This window comes from Aptenodytes forsteri, unplaced genomic scaffold (genome assembly GCF_000699145.1).
Source record: "Aptenodytes forsteri isolate BGI_AS27 unplaced genomic scaffold, ASM69914v1 Scaffold287, whole genome shotgun sequence".
Taxonomy (NCBI): Eukaryota; Metazoa; Chordata; class Aves; order Sphenisciformes; family Spheniscidae; genus Aptenodytes; species Aptenodytes forsteri.
This window is the reverse complement of record NW_008794854.1, coordinates 1,985,597-2,007,396: the sequence shown is the minus strand read 5'-3', so window position 1 is coordinate 2,007,396 and position 21,800 is coordinate 1,985,597.

The window sequence follows — 21,800 nt, the reverse complement described above, 5'->3', positions numbered from 1 at the left end:
CTATTTATAAAACTTATATAGAAAAGATACGTATTTTGGCTGTAGAGAAAGAAGGCTGACTTTGAACAAGTTAACAACTGTTTATAGACCATAAACATTAGTGCCTGAGCAATTTTTCCCCCACAGGTTTGTTTGGCTTCATGGCAGTAGCTCTTTTGCTGTACCATGTTTGCAAATGGCAACTTCCTGGAGATGTAAGCTGCTGTGTGTGTTTCTGAGATACTAAAAACTCACTGTTGCTTCTATATAAGCAGGGGCATACTTCTGTCTGGTGACATTTTTGTCAATATTGCATCACCCAGGAAATCCCATTTTATCCTAGATTCACTGAAGTTAAGATCTACTAGGGTGCAATTCCTACTTATTATCACAAATAGGTTTCAACAGAGACTCCTTCACAGCATGCCTTAGCTACAACAGAAAACAAAACCAGCTTACTCTTTTTTTGAGCCAGAGGGTCCAACAAAAGAACGCATCTGGTCTATAAAACAGACAATAACAGGAAAATAGGCAGTTCTTTAAAACATTACAGAATTGATTTCTGCCAGAAAAGGCTCATGTGATCTCCAACTGCCTTGTATGACTTTATACTCAGCGTGCTTTTGGCAGTTTTCTTTTTTTTTAAGCTTTCTTTTCAATCCAATGCTGCATTCCCAGGGTCCTTACAGGGTGGCTCCTGTCTTGCTACTTTAGCTATTACTGACAAGTAAATGAGTCTGTGCTATACAACCCTATCTACCCATCATCACCCCTGTTTAGTGGGATATGTTTTCCCGCTTCCTGGCTGGAATCTGTTCCTCAATTAGTGGCACATTTTTTGAGCTCTGTATTCAGATGTTTTCTTGTTGAAAAAGTCCAAGAAGGAGACATTTCTAGTACTGTATGGTTTATTTGCACAAGGCTTTGCAACCAGGCTTCTAGAATATATCTGTGAACACAACATCACTTTCTTGAAATCATGAGCTTTTTTTTAAGCTTGGTGGTGGCACTGTTGGGGTTTTTTTTGAGGTTGCTTACCTCATTTTAGTGGTATCAGTGTAATCCAAGGTAACTCTTCAGAAGTCAACGGAATCATCTAACGTAAAACCACATACACGAGTGGAATAAAAGCCTCTGAGTCACTGGAGTAAGTCTGTAGCTGTTTGACTAAGCTGCCTTCAACTAACAACTGGGTAATGAAAATGTTCTTTGCTGTGAGATTGAATCTGTTAGAGCTTTTCTTTCTCAAATCCCATATAACATCAATAGATAGCTTTTTACTCTTCTGTGGTGCACTTCATCCCTCACTCTGTGTGAATTTTTAGATGTTAGATCTTCTTTGTAAACTCTGATGACAATTCAGACATAGGACAAGTCAAAGCTTTTTGTACTCTCGGTACAGCTGATCTTTGTTGTAGGCATGCTGGCTAGACATTTTCCTGAGATGGCTTTTTGAATGTGATATACTGATGTGTGTGTGTGTGTGTATATGCTACCATTTGTAAGTTGCTCACCTCTCATGATGACACTAAACAAGATTTGTTGCTATTATCATTTTCTTTTCACACATTGATTATTTTTTAGAAAAGTTTATCTACTTTAGGCTATTCTGCTAAAATGTGTCGTAATTCACTGGTAAATTAAATATAGTCAGGCCTGATATATTCATGTAATATTTTTAATGGAAGATTGGGGGCAGGAAGTAGGTTGCTGGGATTACCTTTTTGCACCAGGAGAGATGATGTTGCTTGGCTGTTGTGATATCTATCACATTGCAAACTACTTCCCACAGGTGTACTTTCTTTTTTATTTCTCATTTATGCTCAGTAGATATGAATGCATAATAGAGAAATGTCATCTTTGTACATTATAATGCCACTGAAATAACAGATGCTTAACCTTAAATGAGAGTTTCTACAGATATTCTGAAAGAAGAAGTTAACCAAGTTCCCCAGTTTAGCTCTTTTGACCAAAAATTGTTTTTTTTGAAAATACCTCAGTGTGATTTGACAAAGATCTGAAAATTACTCATTTTAGAAAAAGGAAAACATTCACTTTATAACCAGCTGAATGTGTTAATTTCTCCCTGTAATACTTTCTCACCTTCAAGGTTTCTTATGTATTTGTTTCATTGTTACATGGCTTTTACTTCATTGTTACATGACTTTTCCTATATTGTGTTTTTGGAAGTAGAATTCTGCCTCTTTAATTTTTCCCCGCTGCTTATTTGTGACTTAATGACGATAAATTATCAGGTAAAAAATGGGAAGTCAAAGTGGGCAATTCATTTCGTTTAGACAAACAACAGGTGGACTACCTTATGTACTTCTCTAGCAAAAAAAAATAATAAAAAGCAAGCACTGTACAAGAACTGAGGCTTTCCAAGCTGTGGTAGTATATGCCAGATGACACATCTTCCACTGAATCCTTAGTTACCATTACTTTCAAATAGCACAAAAAGCATGAAGAGGCTGCAGATTTTTAACACGTTATGCCTTTACAGGCAATGCTCCAGTTAATATTTCAGTACAGTAAATCTGATTTATGCATTTGATCAGCTGCCCCCCAGACACAAACACACTCTGTATACAAAACAAGATGCTTTGGCTCTCGGTCTTTTTTTACGAGTCGCAGTATATACCTCCTCTCATCTGAAACCTCACTGCCTTAAAACGTATTCACCTCATTAATTTGCAAAAACTCCCTGTTAACCAACAAACTCTTAAGAAACCTCCTCCCAATTCCCAGCTTTTGAAAAGTTTAAGGATTAGTTAAACATTACTTAAACATGCTATATGAAAAATATTGCTATATTTGAATATACCATATTTGAAACACTTTTGTGAATACTCTAAAATATTGAAACTATCAAATTACAGTTGAGAAAGAGAAATATTTGGATTTTTTTTGTAGCTATATGAACTTTGTTGCAGCATGGGCGACACTTCGTTTTTCTCAGAAATACTGGCAAAATTTGCTTCTAGCCTCATTATGACAGTCAACTGATTTTCTGGTTAGGAATGGCTGTAGTCTTCATTGCAGAGTTTTGTCATGGCTGGGGAAAACCCAGATTAATCTGATAGGGCTTTCTGTTGTTTTTTTTTCTGATAAGAAAAATGAAGTAGTATAGATCTCCTCTGGTCTTGTGGAACTGTGGAAGCTCTACTGCCTGTTTCAAAAGGACTTTCCAGCACTAAATTTTTCTGCTCTAAAATTACCTAGTGTTCCATTTCTTGCTATTGTCAGAAAAAAACCTGTGACCTTTCCATTCACATTTTTATGCTTATCTTGAGGCTATACAATACTTACTCTTTTGTGGCCAGACATAAAATTTACAGACAACCTTAATGAGATCTGTTTATATTTAAGAGAACCTGACTTATTTCAGCCATACATCTTTGAGTTCTGCAGTTTATTGACATGTAATTTGTCATGGGCTTGGGTGATGTCCAGGGAGAAATATGAGGACTGAAATGTATAGGCTGTATCAGAACTTTGCTCCATGCCCTCTTGCAGTGAAAGTGCATTTCAGATGCACAGCACACCTGCTTTTGACCATACATCCACCCGTGCACATGCACAGAGATGTGATGTCCTTTCTATATCCCTGTGCCATCACAATGACGTCATGAGGACCCTTCTGCTAATTCTGTGGGTTTTGCCATTGTGTTTATTGGGGTCTGTCTGATGCTGCATGAACGTGGGGTTCCCAGCATCTGAAGGAATGTAAAATTTACTCACTATCTGTATTCCTCTTTCTATTCTGTCTTATTAAAACAGCTATTTTATTATGCCATTTGTTGTCAGGCCTTTCTTACTGACATGTGGAAAAAAACCTGGGCTGTCTCTCTCCCTCTCATCCCCCATCCCTCAGTGCAGAACAGAAGCCAAATTTAAGGCTAAGTTTTTGGGAAAGAAGTTGGCTTTTTTCCTCCCTTCCATCCTCCTCACCAGAGTAAGAAATCCGCGGTTAGCGTTCAAAGCTACCTGAAGTTGATTAGTGCTGAAAATATTGCTACGCTAAAAGGCTTTACCCTGCATGTAGCAATCCAAAACAGCTGCTGACATACATGTAGACAATTACTCTCATTTCCTTCTGTCTTAATCCATTATTTCAAAACTTTTGGGGTTTTACTTCAGGGGTTTCTGTGCAATACTTTAAAGCTGACTATTTACCAGATAATTTTCTCTGTTCTTAACAAGAAGGCTTGGATTAGTGGCAGCATAGAGCTTCCTACATATCAGAGCATTACGCTAATTAAGTTTTACAGCCTGGTCATCTAGTAGACTTGAAGTCCATGACACAGTTGTCACCTAAGTGCTTCACTACAGTCCTGAAAAAGCTTTACAAAAGTTAGGAAAGCATTAAATGATCCACTTTCATAACATTTTTCCAAGTAATTTAGAAACTGATTTACGTCACAACTATGGTACTGTATCTCAGGAAACCAACAATTTTGTGGGGTCCAAATGATATGTTATTTGATATTTAGGAAGTTTTATGATAATGGCATTCCAATATGTCTCAAATTAGGCAGCTACAAATCATTGGTCACTTTGAACATCTGAATTTAATTGATTTCATTAAGACTATTTTAAAAAGAGCCTGCCAAGTTAATCTCAGTTTGGATGCCAAAATTGAATGTTTTAGGAATAATATTTTTAAACATAGATGATTATACTTAAAACAATTAAAATAATCTCATGGTTCATTCATTTTAAAGACCTTTAAATCATTTCAGTCTTGAATCTAATTTCAAACTTGCAAGCATTATTAAAGTGACTTGAAGTGTTTAATGCAATACATATGGGATGGTAATGTTGCTAACTCCCCCAGGGCTAAGCTGAAAACAAATGGGTTTCTGCAATTTGTGCCAATAAGAACAATACTTCCTCCTAATAACTGAAAACAAGATGAGTTTCAGAGGACTGTTATTATTTTGGTTAAAGCATTTCAGAAACTTGTGATGAGCTTCTAAAACAAATCTCTGTTATTCTGCTACCACACTTCCCTATCAGTATTTATTTAAAATACACCTACGTTCATCCAATGATCTTAAGACCTTTAAAGGAAATGGCATGAACTAAAGAACAAGAAGCAGCTAGACCAGCCTTTAAGAGGTTACCTATGCACATCCATGTTCACAAGGTTCACAAAAACCAGTCTATTAATTTTTTACTCAGTTTTATCAAAAACTATCCCACAGCTATAATATCGATCATACATTTTCAAATAAAAGACTGCTATTTATTTTCAATTTTTAATTCATCTTTAATCTCTGTAATTAGAAGGGATGAGTATTTGAAGAATACTCTTCAGCCCTAAAACGTTGCTAAGTTTAAGACTGATGACCATCTCCACTAAGTTTTTGTTCATGTTTCTGTTTTGTGTTTTCTTGTTCAGTGATCATAACATATACATTTTACATATGTACATATTTCCACCTTCCTGTCACTACTTCAGAGTATCTGTGATCACAGCTGTAAATGAAATAGTAGAAAATAACTGTCTGATATCTGTGATCTATTGATCAATACTTATAACTGTCTGATATTATTGACCATCACCGAGGTAGGATTTCCTAACAGAGTTAAGCAAGCCCTTGTTGCCACTCTACCACGGGCACCACCCTGGAACACCTGCCGCAACCCACACCATGCTATGTGCAGGAAGATGCACAGCTGCGGTAGCACCTGTGGCCACCCTTTCTTTCATCATATGCAATAAATTCCTTGAGTAGATGTTTACTCTGGCTATAATTACAGATCAGGGCTGCTTGCCAAATTATTCCTTGCTGCAAGCAAGAAAGCAGGGAAAAGAGGCAGGAAAGAGCTGGAACTAGGCAAGAGGAGAACTTACACTTCTCCTGTTCTTCTCAGTTACAGTAGCTAACAAGGAATATAAATAGGGATGGGGAGAGATAACAGGCTGCCTGAGCACTTCCATCCATCCCATCCTCATTGTTCTTTCTGGGACACCATGGACTGGTGGAGGGAACGGTTCTATGTCAAACCTCATTTTCTGGTCTGCTTTTGCAACTACCTATATTATTGGAAAGATGGCAGATGATACAGTGGCATGTATCCATACCCCATTTCCATAGGGCCAGAGGTCCACACTTCTTTGTGTCTTCAATAGTTCTTTGTAAAATAGAGCAGGTCTCCATTTTCTCTCTCAGTCTGTCCCTGCTTTGGAGTGTCACTCCACCTACCTGTGTATCTAAAATGGGTCACTTTGTGCAACCTCCAGATTTTTAGCCTGAAAAGTTGTAAGAAATTGGAAGAGCAGGGTTATCAAAAGTGCTTTAGACAAACCCGATAGCGTTAGTTTCCTTTCTTAATATTTCTCATATGCTTTTGCATAGAAGGGTCAGGTTTAATTTCATGTTTGAAATAGCACTATTTTATATAACTAAATTAACAAAATGTGATTTTTTTCCCCCTCACCCCCAAATCATTATAACACACCTAGACTTTGAACATCTACCTGTAATTATGGAAATCACAGAACACAGCATTTTATAAAATAAATTGCTTCTGATCCTACCCAATATGTAACCTAGACTTCATTCTTGACAGTTTCATGTAGGTGTGAATTACCTCTCACTATTTCACTTGCAGCCTTCAATTTAATATAACAGTAACATCCATGAACAACCTCCAGTATTTATCTTACTGTGGATTGTAGATAATCTCCTGCAACTTTGTTAGAATGTATAGTATTTTAATTTTTCTGAAAAACAGTTTCTTGTTGTCAGAATGTGGCTGAAAATTATTTTCTAATCTATCTTCTCTCCAGCAGCATGCCAGAGTTGGCTGGGATTTAAAACTTAACTCTTTTATTATTGTTTTAATATTTTTTCCTTCTATTACAGCTTTCAAGTGGGATTTGGGTGATGCCAAAGCATTATAAAACTTATCTAGGAAAGTTATAACTGAAAGAAAGCATTTTGAAACAAACCTGATGGAGTGTAGTTTGCTGTTTGGTTTTGTACTTCCTAATGAGAAAAACAAGTGCACTCCTGCTATAAACGGATAAGAGACAGCTTCTGCTGCCTCATCACTTTCCAACAACAAACAGAACCCAGGGGATGCAGAGCTTAAGTGGGAGTCATATTATAACCGTTTTAAGTGCTTGTGAGACCATTAGTATCAGTGCTTTAGCTGTACTGCTTATTTTGCTTTCAGAGTTGAGAACTCTGTGATGGCTAGGGTTTGAAAAGTGTACAGGCTAAGTAGATTAATTGGTTAATTTCTGGTTTTCAGCTAAAAGTCGGACTATGCCTTTGTTAGCAAACAGACACTGACTACCATGTGGCTACTATTACAAAAGAAATTGTTCAGATAATTGACAGTTTTCAGTTTCTTGAGGACTTCTTGAGGACTAGGTCTCTGAGTATTGAGTCTGATACAAAGTATTGAGTACCTGATACAAATATTAACTTGACAGAAGAGTTATATTCTGTGAAAGGCTCAAAGATTTATTTTTTTTCCCCCTCTTCTCTCCCTGTCATTTTTAGCTGTTCCTGGTCTTTGGAGGCTGCTTGTTTGCTTCAACACTTCTTTGCTCTGGGCTCGCCTCTGTGTGAGCTGCCCATTGCTGGGCCTCTGTGGAGGATGTTGGCAAGTGAAGGTTCAGCCACTCTCTCATCTGTGTTTTTGCCATTCTGCAGCAAAAACAACTGGAATCCAGGTGGAAGACATTCCCTGGACTCCTCATCTCTATTATATAGTTTGACCCTGAAAGATGCCTCCCAAGGTTTTCCTTAGCATCAATAATGTAATGTGTAAATGCCAAAAATTTAAGCACAGCTAACTCTATAATCCAGATTTATTTACTGTGACCACTATCCTAATCTAGGAAAACCTGCTTTCTTCTACTGGGTTCTGTCTTGTTTTCACAACATTTCTTACAGTTTCTTTTGGAAACACCTCTTTAGAACATTATCCAATGAGGCTACACCATCTTTTTGTACCAAGCATTTCCAGTTTTCTGAAATAATTGTTCATGTTTCTTTATACCTTATAAAGTTATTTAATCAGTCTTGCCCTGCTCCATATGCTTATATCAGATCATTCATCTACTTAACATGTTTCACAAAGTTGCTTTGAAAATATTAACTTCAAATTTACTTTCAGCCTATCCATCTGTTTTTTTCTACAACAAAATTCTAGTCAGTTATTATTAGAAAGCTGTTACTTAGTAATGGGAACTAAAGAGTTTGTTAACTTTTTACTATTTGGAAATGTAAAAAGTTACTTTTTTTGTCGTAGACTTAAAACAACTGAATTACTTGTTAAATTGGTCCCAGTCTTCCAAGACAATTCATTACTATTAGTAATATACTAAAGGTCAATTGTTAACTCCTTATGATGAAGTTATAGTGAAATGTTTAATCAAGCCCTGCCTCACAGCGCTGTGGCTTCCTACTGATGCAGATCTGCTACCTTCATTAACTCTGCAGAATCTGTTGCAACAAACCCCTCCTCCCTTGCCTTGTGCGCATCTTCAACTCTGTAGAGAAGGAACATGTCAATAATCAATTTAAAACAGTTCATGGAACTAGAAGTTTTTCATCACAGAAATGAAGAATTTGTGGTTTTGAAAGCTGTATGCTTTTAAGAAAATCCACTCTGATGAACACTGATGGAAAAACAGCTTTCTGTAAGTTTGCTTTGAGTGAGCCACAGCCTATATAAAGCACACTGGTTATGAATTATTAATGCAGTAAGCCAGAAGGCTTAAGAAGAAAAGCCCTGCACTCCCCCTCTAGGAGAAGGAAAAAGGTAGCGTGGGAGGGCTTCATTTACATAAATTTTTATTCAGCACCAGCACATTTTTTCACTCAGTGTTTTGCTGTAGTAAGAGTCTGTATTCTGAGCCTAGGGGTACTGTGTGATGCTTGTGAGTGCGCAGAAGGGGTAAATGATTGGGCAAGACATAGCCTAGGGAAAGTGGTTGCCCTGAGCAAACTCTCAGGTAGGGAAATCAAAGCCAATAAGCAGATCACCTGATGGCCTCCTTGCAGGGGTCCTGTTTTGCTCAGAGATGCCAAACACTCCACAAAGCAGACGTTGCAGGACAAGATCAGCAGTAGCAGCTTTGAATAGAATCTGGTAGGAGAGATTTGTCTGAACCTAAGCAGGGAGAAAGAGCAAACCTGAGATGATCTCGACTACTTGAATTTGTGAAAGGGGATTTAAGAAAGTAACGGTGAGAATCTCATGAATGAATGGTGTATTTCAGAAGGCCAAACAATTTGTAATTGGAGCAATGTAGCACCAGCCATATCCCTGCCAAATTCTTTGAATTATAGTTATCTTCATTCAAATAAAAATAAGACTTTTTTCCACTATCATAAAATTAGTTGCAGCTACCCATTCCCAAGAAGCACTGAAAGACTGCAAGTGGTGAGGGAAAGGCTTGTAAGGGCAAGCAGAGGAATCAAAACCTAGATTTCAAAAAATGTATTAACTTTCTGACTTGAAAATGGAGCTGCATTTGCATCTTTATCTCAGACTATGTCTTCCTAGCTCTGTTTCTGAATGCAGTCCAGCACACTGCCATCAACATCTGGCAGCAGAAAAGATGCATGTTAACCTGTATTTATCCGTGCAGTTCTAGACATACTACAGTGAGAAAACATTACTACAGTTCATTTTGCCAGGTATTATCTGAATATTGGTAGACCTTAATTCCTCTTACTTCTTGCCTACAACAAAACTCACAGCTAGAAAACAAGAGTACTAACTTTCAAAGAAAGGTTGTGGTCTGTAAAATAGTCTAGGTGTGAGATAATCTGGACTCGTGTCTTTTTCTTCCGGAAACGAATCCAGATTCGGATTCTGTTCAAGGAGGGTAATTGCAGGGTAACACTGGGTGATGGACACTCACCCTTCACACCTGGAGCTGGGGCAGCACCACTCCCTTTTGCAGCAAAGACCATGGCTATGACTGGCCAGCCAGTGAAGGTAGGCTTTGTTTAGGCCACAACCATGTAGTGACTCGAACCAAAGTTATTTATCCTAGTTTTCACTTGTTTTCAATGCCCCAGAGTTTTTGGTGACTTCTGGCTGTCAATGATTTCTCCTTTGCTAAGCCATTCCTGCGTGCTCCCAAAATTGTACTTTGTGCTGACTGCATATTTTGTCAGACTCAGAAATGACAGATGTTCATTCCATGTATAAATCTCAATCTTTCCTAATGCTCAAATACAAGTATGGTATTGTCTCCTCTGTGGCAAAGATTACTTTACAGTTTTTCAGGATTTTTTTTTTAAGAAAGCCAACATTACTTTGCATGAGATAAATGCAGATGCATTTTAAAACTTTCCAGTAGTTTCCAACAGTGGTTTCTGTTTCCAGTACGTAAATCTGAGTATTTGCAGAATTCATTATACTTCCCTACAGATTCTGCAAATATTAAAGTAGCATTATTCAATTATGTAAAGCAGCAGGAAAGCTTTTCTCCTCTACATAATAGCATAAGTCAATATTCATGCTAATATTAATAGAAAAATTAATACCATTTTATTATTGTTGTCAGAAATAAAAAATATAAAAGCCTGAGTAAGTGCATAGACTACACCCCAGTTTCCCCACTTCATAAGATTATTTTCAGTATTTATTCATAATACAACCAGTCATGGACCAAAATCAACTGTGCATCTGCATTTAAAAGTTGGGCTAAAAGCTTACCTTTGGTTTCCTCTCATCCCAGGAAGAAAGTACAGTGGGCTCCTCTTCGTACGCAGAACTCCACTTGTATATTAAAGTATCTCTCCTTCCCAAGAGCTGCCCTAGTTGTTCTTAGGATAGATGTCCTAACTGCCATTAATATATATAGACTGTATTGAAGATATTTCCTAGAGCCTCGAGGAGTTAAAGTGAATATAAATACACGCATAAATCTGAGAACACCAAGGGAACACTGCAGATAAAATTTAGGCTCTTGAAGTCTAAGCTAACTAAGCTCTAACTCATTAAATTTAGTTTTAGCTATGTAAATTTAGAGAAGTAGTAAATAATTAATAGACACATCCACAGCTCTCTCCATACTGATTTTAAACATGAGCGTGTTCTATTTAATCCTCAAATTATAAAACGTTAGCTAGGGACTGGTGTATCTTCACTAGGTAGCTGAGGGCTTGCCTTGCTATTACTCTGATAGAATTTCACTGATCTGTGTGATGTTTCTGATTTTCATTATTAAAAGCAGACTCAAGGCCAAGGACTAAGGTGAAAGTTACACCTTGGAAGAGAGTGCTAGATGGTGACATCTTGCTTTTTAATACAGAACTTAATCTTTACCCTTCCATCTTTTTTGTAACAGAATTCATAAGCTCTATGAAACCATAAATAAGATAAAAACATGTTTATTTCATATTGCTGCAATCTTGTGGTTACAACAAAGGATTATTCATAAGGCAGTTCCTGCAAAAGAAAAAACATGGAATATATCAGTGTGCATATGCGTGCTCTTTTTGTCTTTCTTTCCCTCGATTTTTGCTGCATGTTTATAATGCTAATTTTGCCTGGTATCTTGGTAATTTCAAACTGCAGCATGACAGATAAAACTGTAATACTTCTCATAATAACAGCCAAAATACATGGGGGTTAATATTTTACAGAAAATGCATTCGGATATTGTAAAAACTTTTGTGCTACATGAAAGAACATAACTAGCCAAGTAACAGCTGCTTGTGATAGGTCATACAGACTGAATGACATAAGGAATGATATACTCCGTGGGCACGGTGAGATTTGGGAGATTTTCCTTTTCTTAAGATCCAGCGTTGAGGTGCTGTGTGCTCTTGGAAAGGTCTTTTCAGTATGGGTCTCTTTGCTTCGTTTCCCCACCTTCTGATCATCCTTTCTGTATAAAACATATTCTCCTGTTGGAACATTCCTTTGCATGCAATGGTAGAGCACTCGGTACTAGTGTCTGATCTCTAAGAACCGAAAGTATTAACTTTAGTACCACGGGTTTTGGTTTTTTTTTTTTTTTTCTATAGTTATTGCACTGAGAATGACAAAAAATCCTCCAGTGCACTAGAAACTGGTGTTGATGACTGCTAAGTGACACTACTTCCCTTCTGAAGGTCACCCACAGTATAAGCAGGATGTAATAGGACACAGCATGGTTAAGGAAGATGTCTTTCAGAAAAGGTTGAAATCCAATGTTTCTAAAGACATTAAATTTACAGTTATTGTTGGATGAAGGAGGACCATCCAGAGACTAAAACTGAGTAATTTCCCCTGTCTGAATCCCTTCTCCATCATCATCTGGATAAGCAGGTAATGGTTTCTGCAGTAAACATGTTACACAGTGGCATGAGTCCTTAATCAGTCTGTGACTGCTGTGGAGCCACCTTTCAGAATTATATCTTGTTGGTTAAAGTAGGTCTGTGACAACAGCACAGAGGAGCAATGCTGAGACAAAACTGCGGCACATCTGTGTTGAATGAAGAGGGAGAAGGGAGACTTTCTCCTCTTCATCCCAGCCACATAACCCCGCTCAGACCCCACTGTACACCCAGGTGGCCTGTGTGTCACATGTGATCTCACTTCAGTGCTCTGCAGCCCATGGAAGCATCACACACAGCAGACACTTCATGCCCTGGGACCATCCATAGATGCAGTGTGACAGGGCAACGTGCAGGCACTCTGCAGACGTCCCAGGGCTTGGGGAGTTCAAATGGAACCCAGCCAAGCCTTCTCCCCATCTCCCTACATGATATCTATGCCCCTTGTTAGGTGTGAGTAGAAGGACCCTGGCAGAAGAAATCCATTGTTTTTCCTGTCTTTGATGTGGGACAAGACTACAGAGAAAGCATCTGTCCAGAGTTTGCAAAGGTCTGTAATAATGGACTTTTATATTACTGTGAAGGTCTATGCTAAATAAACGAAACATTATTCAGGACTCATCGTTGGATGCACTTGCCTAACTCCAGTTAAGTTCTAAAAGCTGAAAATCACACGGACCCTTTTAATTGAGATGCAAAGCTTACAATACATTTTAGTCCAAGGCAGCCAAGACCTAAACGCTTCACTAGTGAGGCTGCATAAACTCCAGGAAGCTGTTATTCATTAATGGGTATAAGGAAACTCACCCTCTGTAATTAACATGCCTCAGCGAAGACTGTATTCTTCATCACCATGGACTGTGAGAGAACATTGCATAAAAGCAAATGTCAGCTCTTTGTGACTCAGAACTCATTAATCTTTCCACAGCCTTTTATATATCACTGAGTTAAAATAGGAATTTTATCTTTCTTGATAGTACCTTAGGAGGAAAGTAAACTAAATAAGAAATCCACATTGCTTTATTAATTGGTCAGTGAAAGTGTTAAACTTTCTTTCACTGCATCCTTTCCCTACATCATAAAATGGCAGCACCTACATCAGGGATTTGCCTCTTTTTATTCACTTCTCTCAATAAAATTAAGAAAAACAGTTTCATGTAGATTTCCTTAATCTCATTTTATGTACTCATTCCTTATGATGACTAAATTACAATTCTGTCACAAATTTCTTTTATAATATGATTAATCCAGCCCCAAATAATAGCAGTGCTTAGCAACTGCATCTGGGCTCAGGTGAGAGACAAGAACTGGGCAGGTTCACTTCAACTGTCTCCTGAGCTTGAATAAAGCTCAGCTCAGCTTGACTGTGCATCTGCACTGTCAGACTACTTAGCTCCTTGGACCACTGCTGTGTCCTGTCCCCTTGACCTTCCACACAGTATACAGGTTCACTCCTAGCTTCTCTTTTGGTGCTAAACAAACAGATCCCTCTAAAATGAAATTTGGGAATGTTTTCTGGGAATAGTTCAGAGGCTGAATGAGCAGCACGGTTTTCAATGGGAAAGCTAAAGAAAACAAAATTCTAGATAGTCTTCTGATGCAACCAACAACCCTACACATGGCCTTATGCCATGTCATTAAGCATGCAATGCCTCTCCCTACCAGGCTATTAAGAAAAAGAATTGCTCTGCAAGAGTCTGATGCAGCCTTCACATAATTTCAGTTGTTTTACATTGAAAAATCACAAAACAAAGTATTTTAAGATACAAGGGCCTTGCAGAATTCCCAGAAAAGCTTGGGCCAGGCATCCTGCAAGAGGAATGCAGCTGCAGTTCACTGAGAAGGACTAGCTGTGAGCAACGTGAACACAAACCACTGTACTACCTGACCTGCAGGTAGGAGAAGAGTGGGTAGCCATCTCATATAAATGTTTTTTAATATAAATTATTTATTTTATATTGATTTTATAGATTTATTTTATATGTTTATTATTTATAAATATCTGTATTTATTATTTATATAAACTTACTCATTTGTTCCAGTGAGCAAACCTGTGGAGGCCGGTAAGCTCACTGGTTGAGAGCTGCTTTTCACATGTCCCAGGATAACAGGATGTTGCTCTATAATATTCACTTCTAAATCAGGGACAACTTTCTGCAGTAAAACAGTGCACTAAAAGAACCAAAGAGCCTAAATAAAGGATGTTTCCAAGGGGAAGACCAATCCCTCACACACTTTCTTGTTCAAGGTTATAATGAATATTTGACTGAAGCTTGTAGGAAAGTTTAATGGACTGCAGTTTCCAGAAGGGGTTAATAGAGTGCTAAGGAAGCATATTCTGGTTTGGAAAAGGGACCTTAGTTTCATGGGAAAAACAAGGTCATATGCATTTCAAAAAAATGTTTTGAGCTTGGTGTCTGAAGTTCCAGAAGCAGACAGAAAATGAAAACAGGTCAAAAGACAGCAAAAGGTGAAAGAACATACCTGTTGTGAGGATTGAACGGGTAATCACCTCCCATAAGAGGTGGATAAACTTAAAAATCAATATAGATAAGCAAGAAATTCTTCTGGGAACCAAAGATGAGGGAACTTATGAAATGAGCACTTTAAACTGAGTTAGGGACCAAAATAGTCTCCCTCTAGACTTTATCTAGAGTCAATCACTTACTAGTATGTGAGCCAAACCCCTACATAGCAGATCGAAATGTGATTAAGTAAGAGTAAGCCTTCTTAACGCTCATGCCAAGGAATTACGAAGATAGGAGTAAAGCTACAGAAGCCCCTGTAAAAGTCTATTACAGTACATAAATTAAATAAGTCAAACCCCACTCTGACCTTCCTCCATTTCTGGCACATCTCGTCCACTAAGTTAATAATCGTTTGCATTCATTTTCCACGCTGTACCTGAACATACTGGTCAATGAGGGAGCCTGAGCCTGTGCACATCGATCGCAGTGCTTCTCGCACTGGCCTCAGGATCACCAGGGACATTGAGAGACCTGCTGGGGTGAACAGAGCCCTTCGATGTCAGAGAGCCACTAAAGTAATTTCTGAAGAAGATGGGTCATCTCAGTGCTTGGCAAGTTTCAAGCCTATGGATTTCTCCTGCCTCATGCTTTTTCAACAAGTTAACATGAGTTCAAGGAGGAGCCCTGGTTTATTGAAGGGTCTAATTGCAAAAGTAGAGGGAACAAATAGAGCCAGAAGTGTTTTAGCTGAACAGGACTGAGGTGGATCAAGAGATTTGTGGAAAATGAAGCCTTGAGTGACATAGTGATGGATACACCGGGGGAAAGTTTGCATATTTTTATAGGAGGAAAATACTGGATTGAGGAAAAAGCTGAACATAGACATGTAGCAACTAATGCTAGATTCAAAAGGAAAGAGAAACCAAGTTTATTCATAGGTGTGTTTCCAAGAGTTGGATAGGCTTGAAAAACACTAATAAAGAAAACAGTGTGAGATATCTGACAGTAAGTTATCAGAAACTTTGATAAGCTTGTCATTTTTTCCTATTTTTATCTAATGGCAGGCCTACACACAAAGTAGGAACTGACACAGTGCAGCCCAGAAGATTAGTGAGACAGTGCACTAAAGTGGGGTGGAGGGGCAATGGTTTTAGATGTAAGAAGTCTAGTTTCATCTGTCCTCTTTACTATGCTTCCTATGTGAAATCCAGCAAACCTTTCTGCCAGGTTTTATAAAATAGTACCTCCCTATTTCTGTGATCCTTTCTGTTGTCAGCTTAGAGCATTCAGCACAGTCAAACAGATGGTCTATTGGCTAAACCAACACCATCTTGCTCAAGAAGAATTTAGAACAGGTTTTTCAGCCACAAATTCAGCTCAAAAACGTCATCTGCCTGTGCAGCTCAACCTGGAAGCTCAGGCTGCTACTGCTGAGAGAAGGAAGATGTGGAGGCCATTACAGAGAATGGGGATGGGATAGCCTTTTCCAGAAAAAAACTCCTGCCTTCAACTCCATACACCAGCAAAAAACAGCCTTCAGGTGGCAACACCCTTTCCCCGGACAATCTTAAACCCCAGCTTGACCTGCTCCTCCTGTTTAACATAACAGCAGGGACATACTAAGGCTAATTTTTCCAGCGATTGGTCCTGTCACCACGAACGGGATATTTGTGTAGACAGGGATGTCTGTTTGGAGAGTGGAGAAGAAGGAAGATGAACTCACGGGAAGGTTACAAAACCTGGATCCAGGTACCAAACATGGGCTGCTTTGTTAGATAGAACTGGCTTCATACAACATTTTCAAGAGGCTTCCTCCAGCCAGACTGCTTTCTCTGGGTGGCATGGATGAACTGTGAATTATCACCTCATCTTCTGTAATTAACCATATTAAACTTCTGCACTCTTCAATATTCATCCATTATTGCTTTCACTACGACACTTTGTAATGGACATACTAAATGGCAGGAAGCTGATTCCGATTTCAGTGCACAGAATAATGTGTTTCCACTTCCACACACGGACAAGAAAATGAACAATTGGAAATGAGATGACTTATAATATGTATTTCTCATGAATCACTGACAAAATATTTTATGACCTCCTGTGAGATAAGAGGCAAGACAAAGGGGATATTAGTAGATTTGTTAAAAAGGAGAATAGTTTTGGCAGAATATAATTCTTTTCTGTTTCAGAAGTACCTATGGAGAAAAAGTTTCCTTAGAAAAGAGTGCAATTCACAGTAGACTCTTATCCAGTGTAAGGTCATTAATATGCTCATTTAAGGCCTCTGAATATAAATATGCTCTTCAGAATGGTACTTCAGTATCAGATGTGAACATTTTATTGCACTATTAAGATAGATGCTAATTCTGACTTTGTCGGAAATATTTCCTTTTGTTTACGTACTTAGCTTTCCAGAGCAACACCATTGCTTTATATTAACAGTAACAGAATAGCAAACAGAAATGAAACTGTTGCTTTTGTGTTGGAAACATGGTTTACCAAAGACTGCGGGGGAGAGGTGTGGTGAGGGGGGGTGTTAGCCACCACAATGTATTTTTTTTATTTTTCCAGTTAGAAACGAATTTCAGCAAAAGCAGATTATTTTCATTAATGCCATTGATTATTCCTTTAGCATAGAATTCTGAAACTGAAGACATTTGTTTATTTTTATTTCTGAAAATGAGAAGGGTATTAAGCATTAGAGTATCTTATTTTTCCCTCCCTCCTGACTTTTTTTGTGTTCTTCATTAAACAAAATGGAAAACAGAGAAATATATTTTCTTTTATTTTCTCTTTCCTTTCCTTTCCTTTCCTTTCCTTTCCTTTCCTTTCCTTTCCTTTCCTTTCCTTTCCTTTCCTTTCCTTTCCTTTCCTTTCCTTTCCTTTCCTTTCCTTTCCTTTCCTTTCCTTTCCTTTCCTTTCCTTTCCTTTCCTTTCCTTTCCTTTCCTTTCCTTTCCTTTCCTTTCCTTTCCCTTCCTTTTTCCTTTTTCCTTTTCTTTCTTCAGGTAAAGAAGTTCTGAGACTTCAAGTAAGAGAAGTGAAAATGGCATTTTCTGAAACTGAGTGAAATGGCATTGCCCATGGATTGGTATGGATTGACAATGGTATTGACTTGGATATGATTGGCTTTTTGTACATGGAGATGGTATTGATGATGATGGTGATGATGTTGTTGATGAGAAGATAAAAAAAAAGGTGACTTTGTAAAGCAAATTGTACCTCTGTTAAAAAAGTTGTGGCCCTTTCAAAATCCGCAATATGGAAAAAATAACCCTTAGAAATATCTCTTTTTTTTCAATCAACATTAAATTTAAAAGGGAAAACATATGATCATAAATACTACATCTGGCAAATATGTTAGCTGCCTTATATCACTTACACTAAAAAACCAAGCTGGTTTGAGATTTCTGTTCAGTTGGCTCAAGGTTTCTTTCCGCACTGTGAGTCTGTAGTGAATTGTTAAAACCCTTGGGCTTCAGGAAAGAAACCCCTTTGAAAGAGGTAGCCAGAAAAATGCCAGTATGACACCTGTTCTATAGCTGTACCTTGGACTTAAGTCCGCAAATCAAGACAATCACCTAAGAGGGCCAGTGGCCCGGTAGAGTATGATATATACTATTTTGCCAATCTTCAGCTGGGTAATACAAATACAAGAATGACTTTCTGGGAAGCATAAATGACTTTTTGGCAGTAGATAATAGGGATTTTTTTTTTTTAATGTCAATTTTTGGTCAGTGCATGTTTAGGAAAGAGTTTGCACTGGAATTAGGAAACCCATTACTTCTTTTTTGATTACCCGATTTTATCAACAGTCTTTCTCAGCAGTGGCAGTGAATGCTGATGTGTCAATACACGGCCAAGCTCCAAGCAGTCATTTTCACATAATTAGGAATTTGAGGGCAAATGATCAGACAAAGGAAGGCAATTTCTTTAGCACAAGTGGGCACAAACAAGTTGTTACTCCCATCTCACGTTTACATCAAAAAAAACTATCCCTTGGCATCATGAGAAAACTCCTTGGAAAGCTCCCTTCAGTGAACCTTCCCACAGCACCAATGGCTTAAGTCTAGTTTTGAAGCACATCTGTTTATTTGAATTCCTATTTCTGTGCCCTGCAAGCACAGAATGATTGCGGCAAAAAAACCCACTGATGACTGTTTATCATTATTGTTTCAAAGCCAGCCAACTTAGGGTCTTTAAAAATAAAGGGTCTTAACAGGTGCATGGGTAACAGGCATTTAAGTCTTATAAAATTGAATTTGCATTGAGGATATGGCTGGCAGCAGAATTTAGAACAAAACTAATGTGCACTGTGCAATGAGTGAGGAATTTAGCAAACTTTACTGGGTTATTAGCTTTGAATTAAAGACAGGTAAGAGTAAAGATGATCCATAAATTATAATATGTTACATATAATAATAATAAAATCTCTTTTCTGCCTGGAAGGGAAGGGAACTGGTTTAGTCCTATCTTTACTGCTCATCACAATGACTGCCACTGTCAATGGTCCACCCTCTGTCTCTGTACAATTGGCACCAAACAGATGGTGTCCACGTGGCTAACCTCTCTTCTTCTCAAAATATGGTGTCTGCATTATCCAATGGGAAAATCATTGGTCTGTACTATCCTTAGACCTAGTTTTGGGGATTGTCTGAGAAACTGCAGAATTACGCCAGGTAAGGGTCAACAATTAAACAAAACGGGCAACCACAGGGCACTGCTCAGGCAAATGCCCTGACCCTCTCCATTGACTAGCAGAGATGTAGTTAACATGCCCAAAGCTGCACCAGGCATAAGCTTTCAAAATCTTCAATAACAGGTCCCACATGAAATCTTACAGGTCTTGTAATAACCCGCAAAGTACTCAAATATTTACCTTATCCCTATCTCCCAGAAAAATCTAGCCTCATTCATTTCCAAGTTGTGTTATGCACTAGCCACAGCAATCTTCTGCAAACAACAGATTCAAATTACAAGCAGAGAGTTCACAGTATAGTTTGGCAATGTCTTCCTTCACAACCTGCTGGCAAACAGCCTGCTCTGGCCACATCTCAATGGTCGGTGGGATTTCTCCGGCTGATGAACCTACCTTTTCTAAAAAGTCTTGGTCTGTTATCCATAGCAACAACACTCCTTTTGTGCTGGCTTGATAGAACAAGTAAATAACACCCTCTGGAAAGACAGGAAAGGAGGACTGAAAGAGGGGGTGCTTCTTGTGAGGGAAGACTGGACATAAGCCATTCCCTGAGGTGAGAGCAGGGCTGCTGGATGGTAGGAAGGAGTTCCAAGAAGATAAATTGTCATCATCTGTAACTCCCCAAAATATCCTGTAATCTCAAAAAATTCACTGAGTTTAATCTTTCACATAGCAAAAGTCTGATGCAGCTGTCATTGCTCTCTGCCATCCCTCATTTTCCCACTTGCCCTTATATCCACTACAACACTATCAAAACAGACTTTCACCTATTCTGCTTAACAGCCTTTGCTCAACCCTGTCTTGAGCTGCCCTGTGACAGCTCCTTTAAGTAACCATCACAACCCTCGGAGAAACCCAACACAAACATTACACAAAGCAGTGCTGACATCTGACATGCCACCAATGCCTGGCTAACATAACAACATGGTTTCTGACAGAAGGAAAGCCATCTGTGACTCATCCCCTCTGCCAGGTTGCAAGTTTCATGGATAATATTAGCTGCATTCAAGCCAGGGGAATGTGAGTGCTTTCCCCTCACAGGTCTGGCTCTGGCTGCTTCCTGGCTCCATCCTGGACCACGAGTGATGACGATTCAGGAAGGAAACCTGGGCATGTGGTGCCATGAAAGACACCGTGATGTGATATAGTCAGGGCCCTGGTGAGCATCTCAAGGACAGCCATAGTGTGTTCCTTCTCCTTGGTCAACCAGCTGCTGCAACAACCACACAAATTCAGAGGTGGGATACTAGCCCAGCTTGTGAAAACAAACCTGTCCTTGGTTTCTATTGAGGAACATTTAATGAGGCTGTATCCAATCCTAATAATACATATTTTTCAGATCTGTGCTGAGCTGCACTCTATTGCTAATCAGCTGCTGAGGTGGCCTCAGCCCAGATACTATTTTAAGTGGAGAGTGCCATAATTACCTGCTACTCTGTAGCTACTTGGTAAGAGAAAGCCAGAAGTGTGTTGACATTTTTATTATAGGGGAGGCAGCCTAAAGAGAGAGAGATGGGCACAAAGAAGGAGACAAAGAGTTCTGACTTCAGGTGGGTGACTTTCCCTGGGGCTGAAGTGAATGATCTCAGATGGCTCTTGCCGATGGCGAGAGATCTCCCCCCCACTGATGACTCCACAGTTGCCACCAGATCCTAAGTTCACCTCAGATGTTCCACCAAACATCTAATGACAGCAGTTTCACTCCATTTTGTTATCACACCTATGACTATGGCAAGTGTAAAAGGTAGTATGGCTCCACAGCTTTTAGGCAAAAAAAACAAGGAAAGAGCAAAACCACAGCAAAACCAGAAACATTTTTAAGCACAGAATCACTTAAGGGGTCAAAAAAAAAAAAAAAAAAAAAAAAAAAAAAAAAAAAAAAAAAAAAAAAAAAAAAAAAAAAAAAAAAAAAAAAAAAAAAAAAAAAAAAAAAAAAAAAAAAAAAAAAAAAAAAAAAAAAAAAAAAGCTGCTAAATACAAGTTTTAACATATGAGCTGAAACCAGGACAACCTCCCTTTGCTGCCTTTTGGTAGATAGTCTTCAGGATATTGCAACGCTCCACAGGGCAAGGGCAATTTAGCAGTGTTATTACCATCTTCTTTTGTTCAAACTCGATGCTAACATTCATTTTCAGATTTGCTGTTTTCTTTTTCAGCTGCACTCATGCTGGAGGGTGGAAACTTCCTTATAATCATTTATGAAAGTAGTGAAGGATGCGATTATTGGGATGTTTGCCCTGTACATTTTTGGTTTGCAGCATTATGAGGTAAAACCAAGCACAAAACAAAAGATAGCTGAAACTTAACAAGCCTTGTTCCCATTAAAGACAATGCTCAAACTTTGGCTC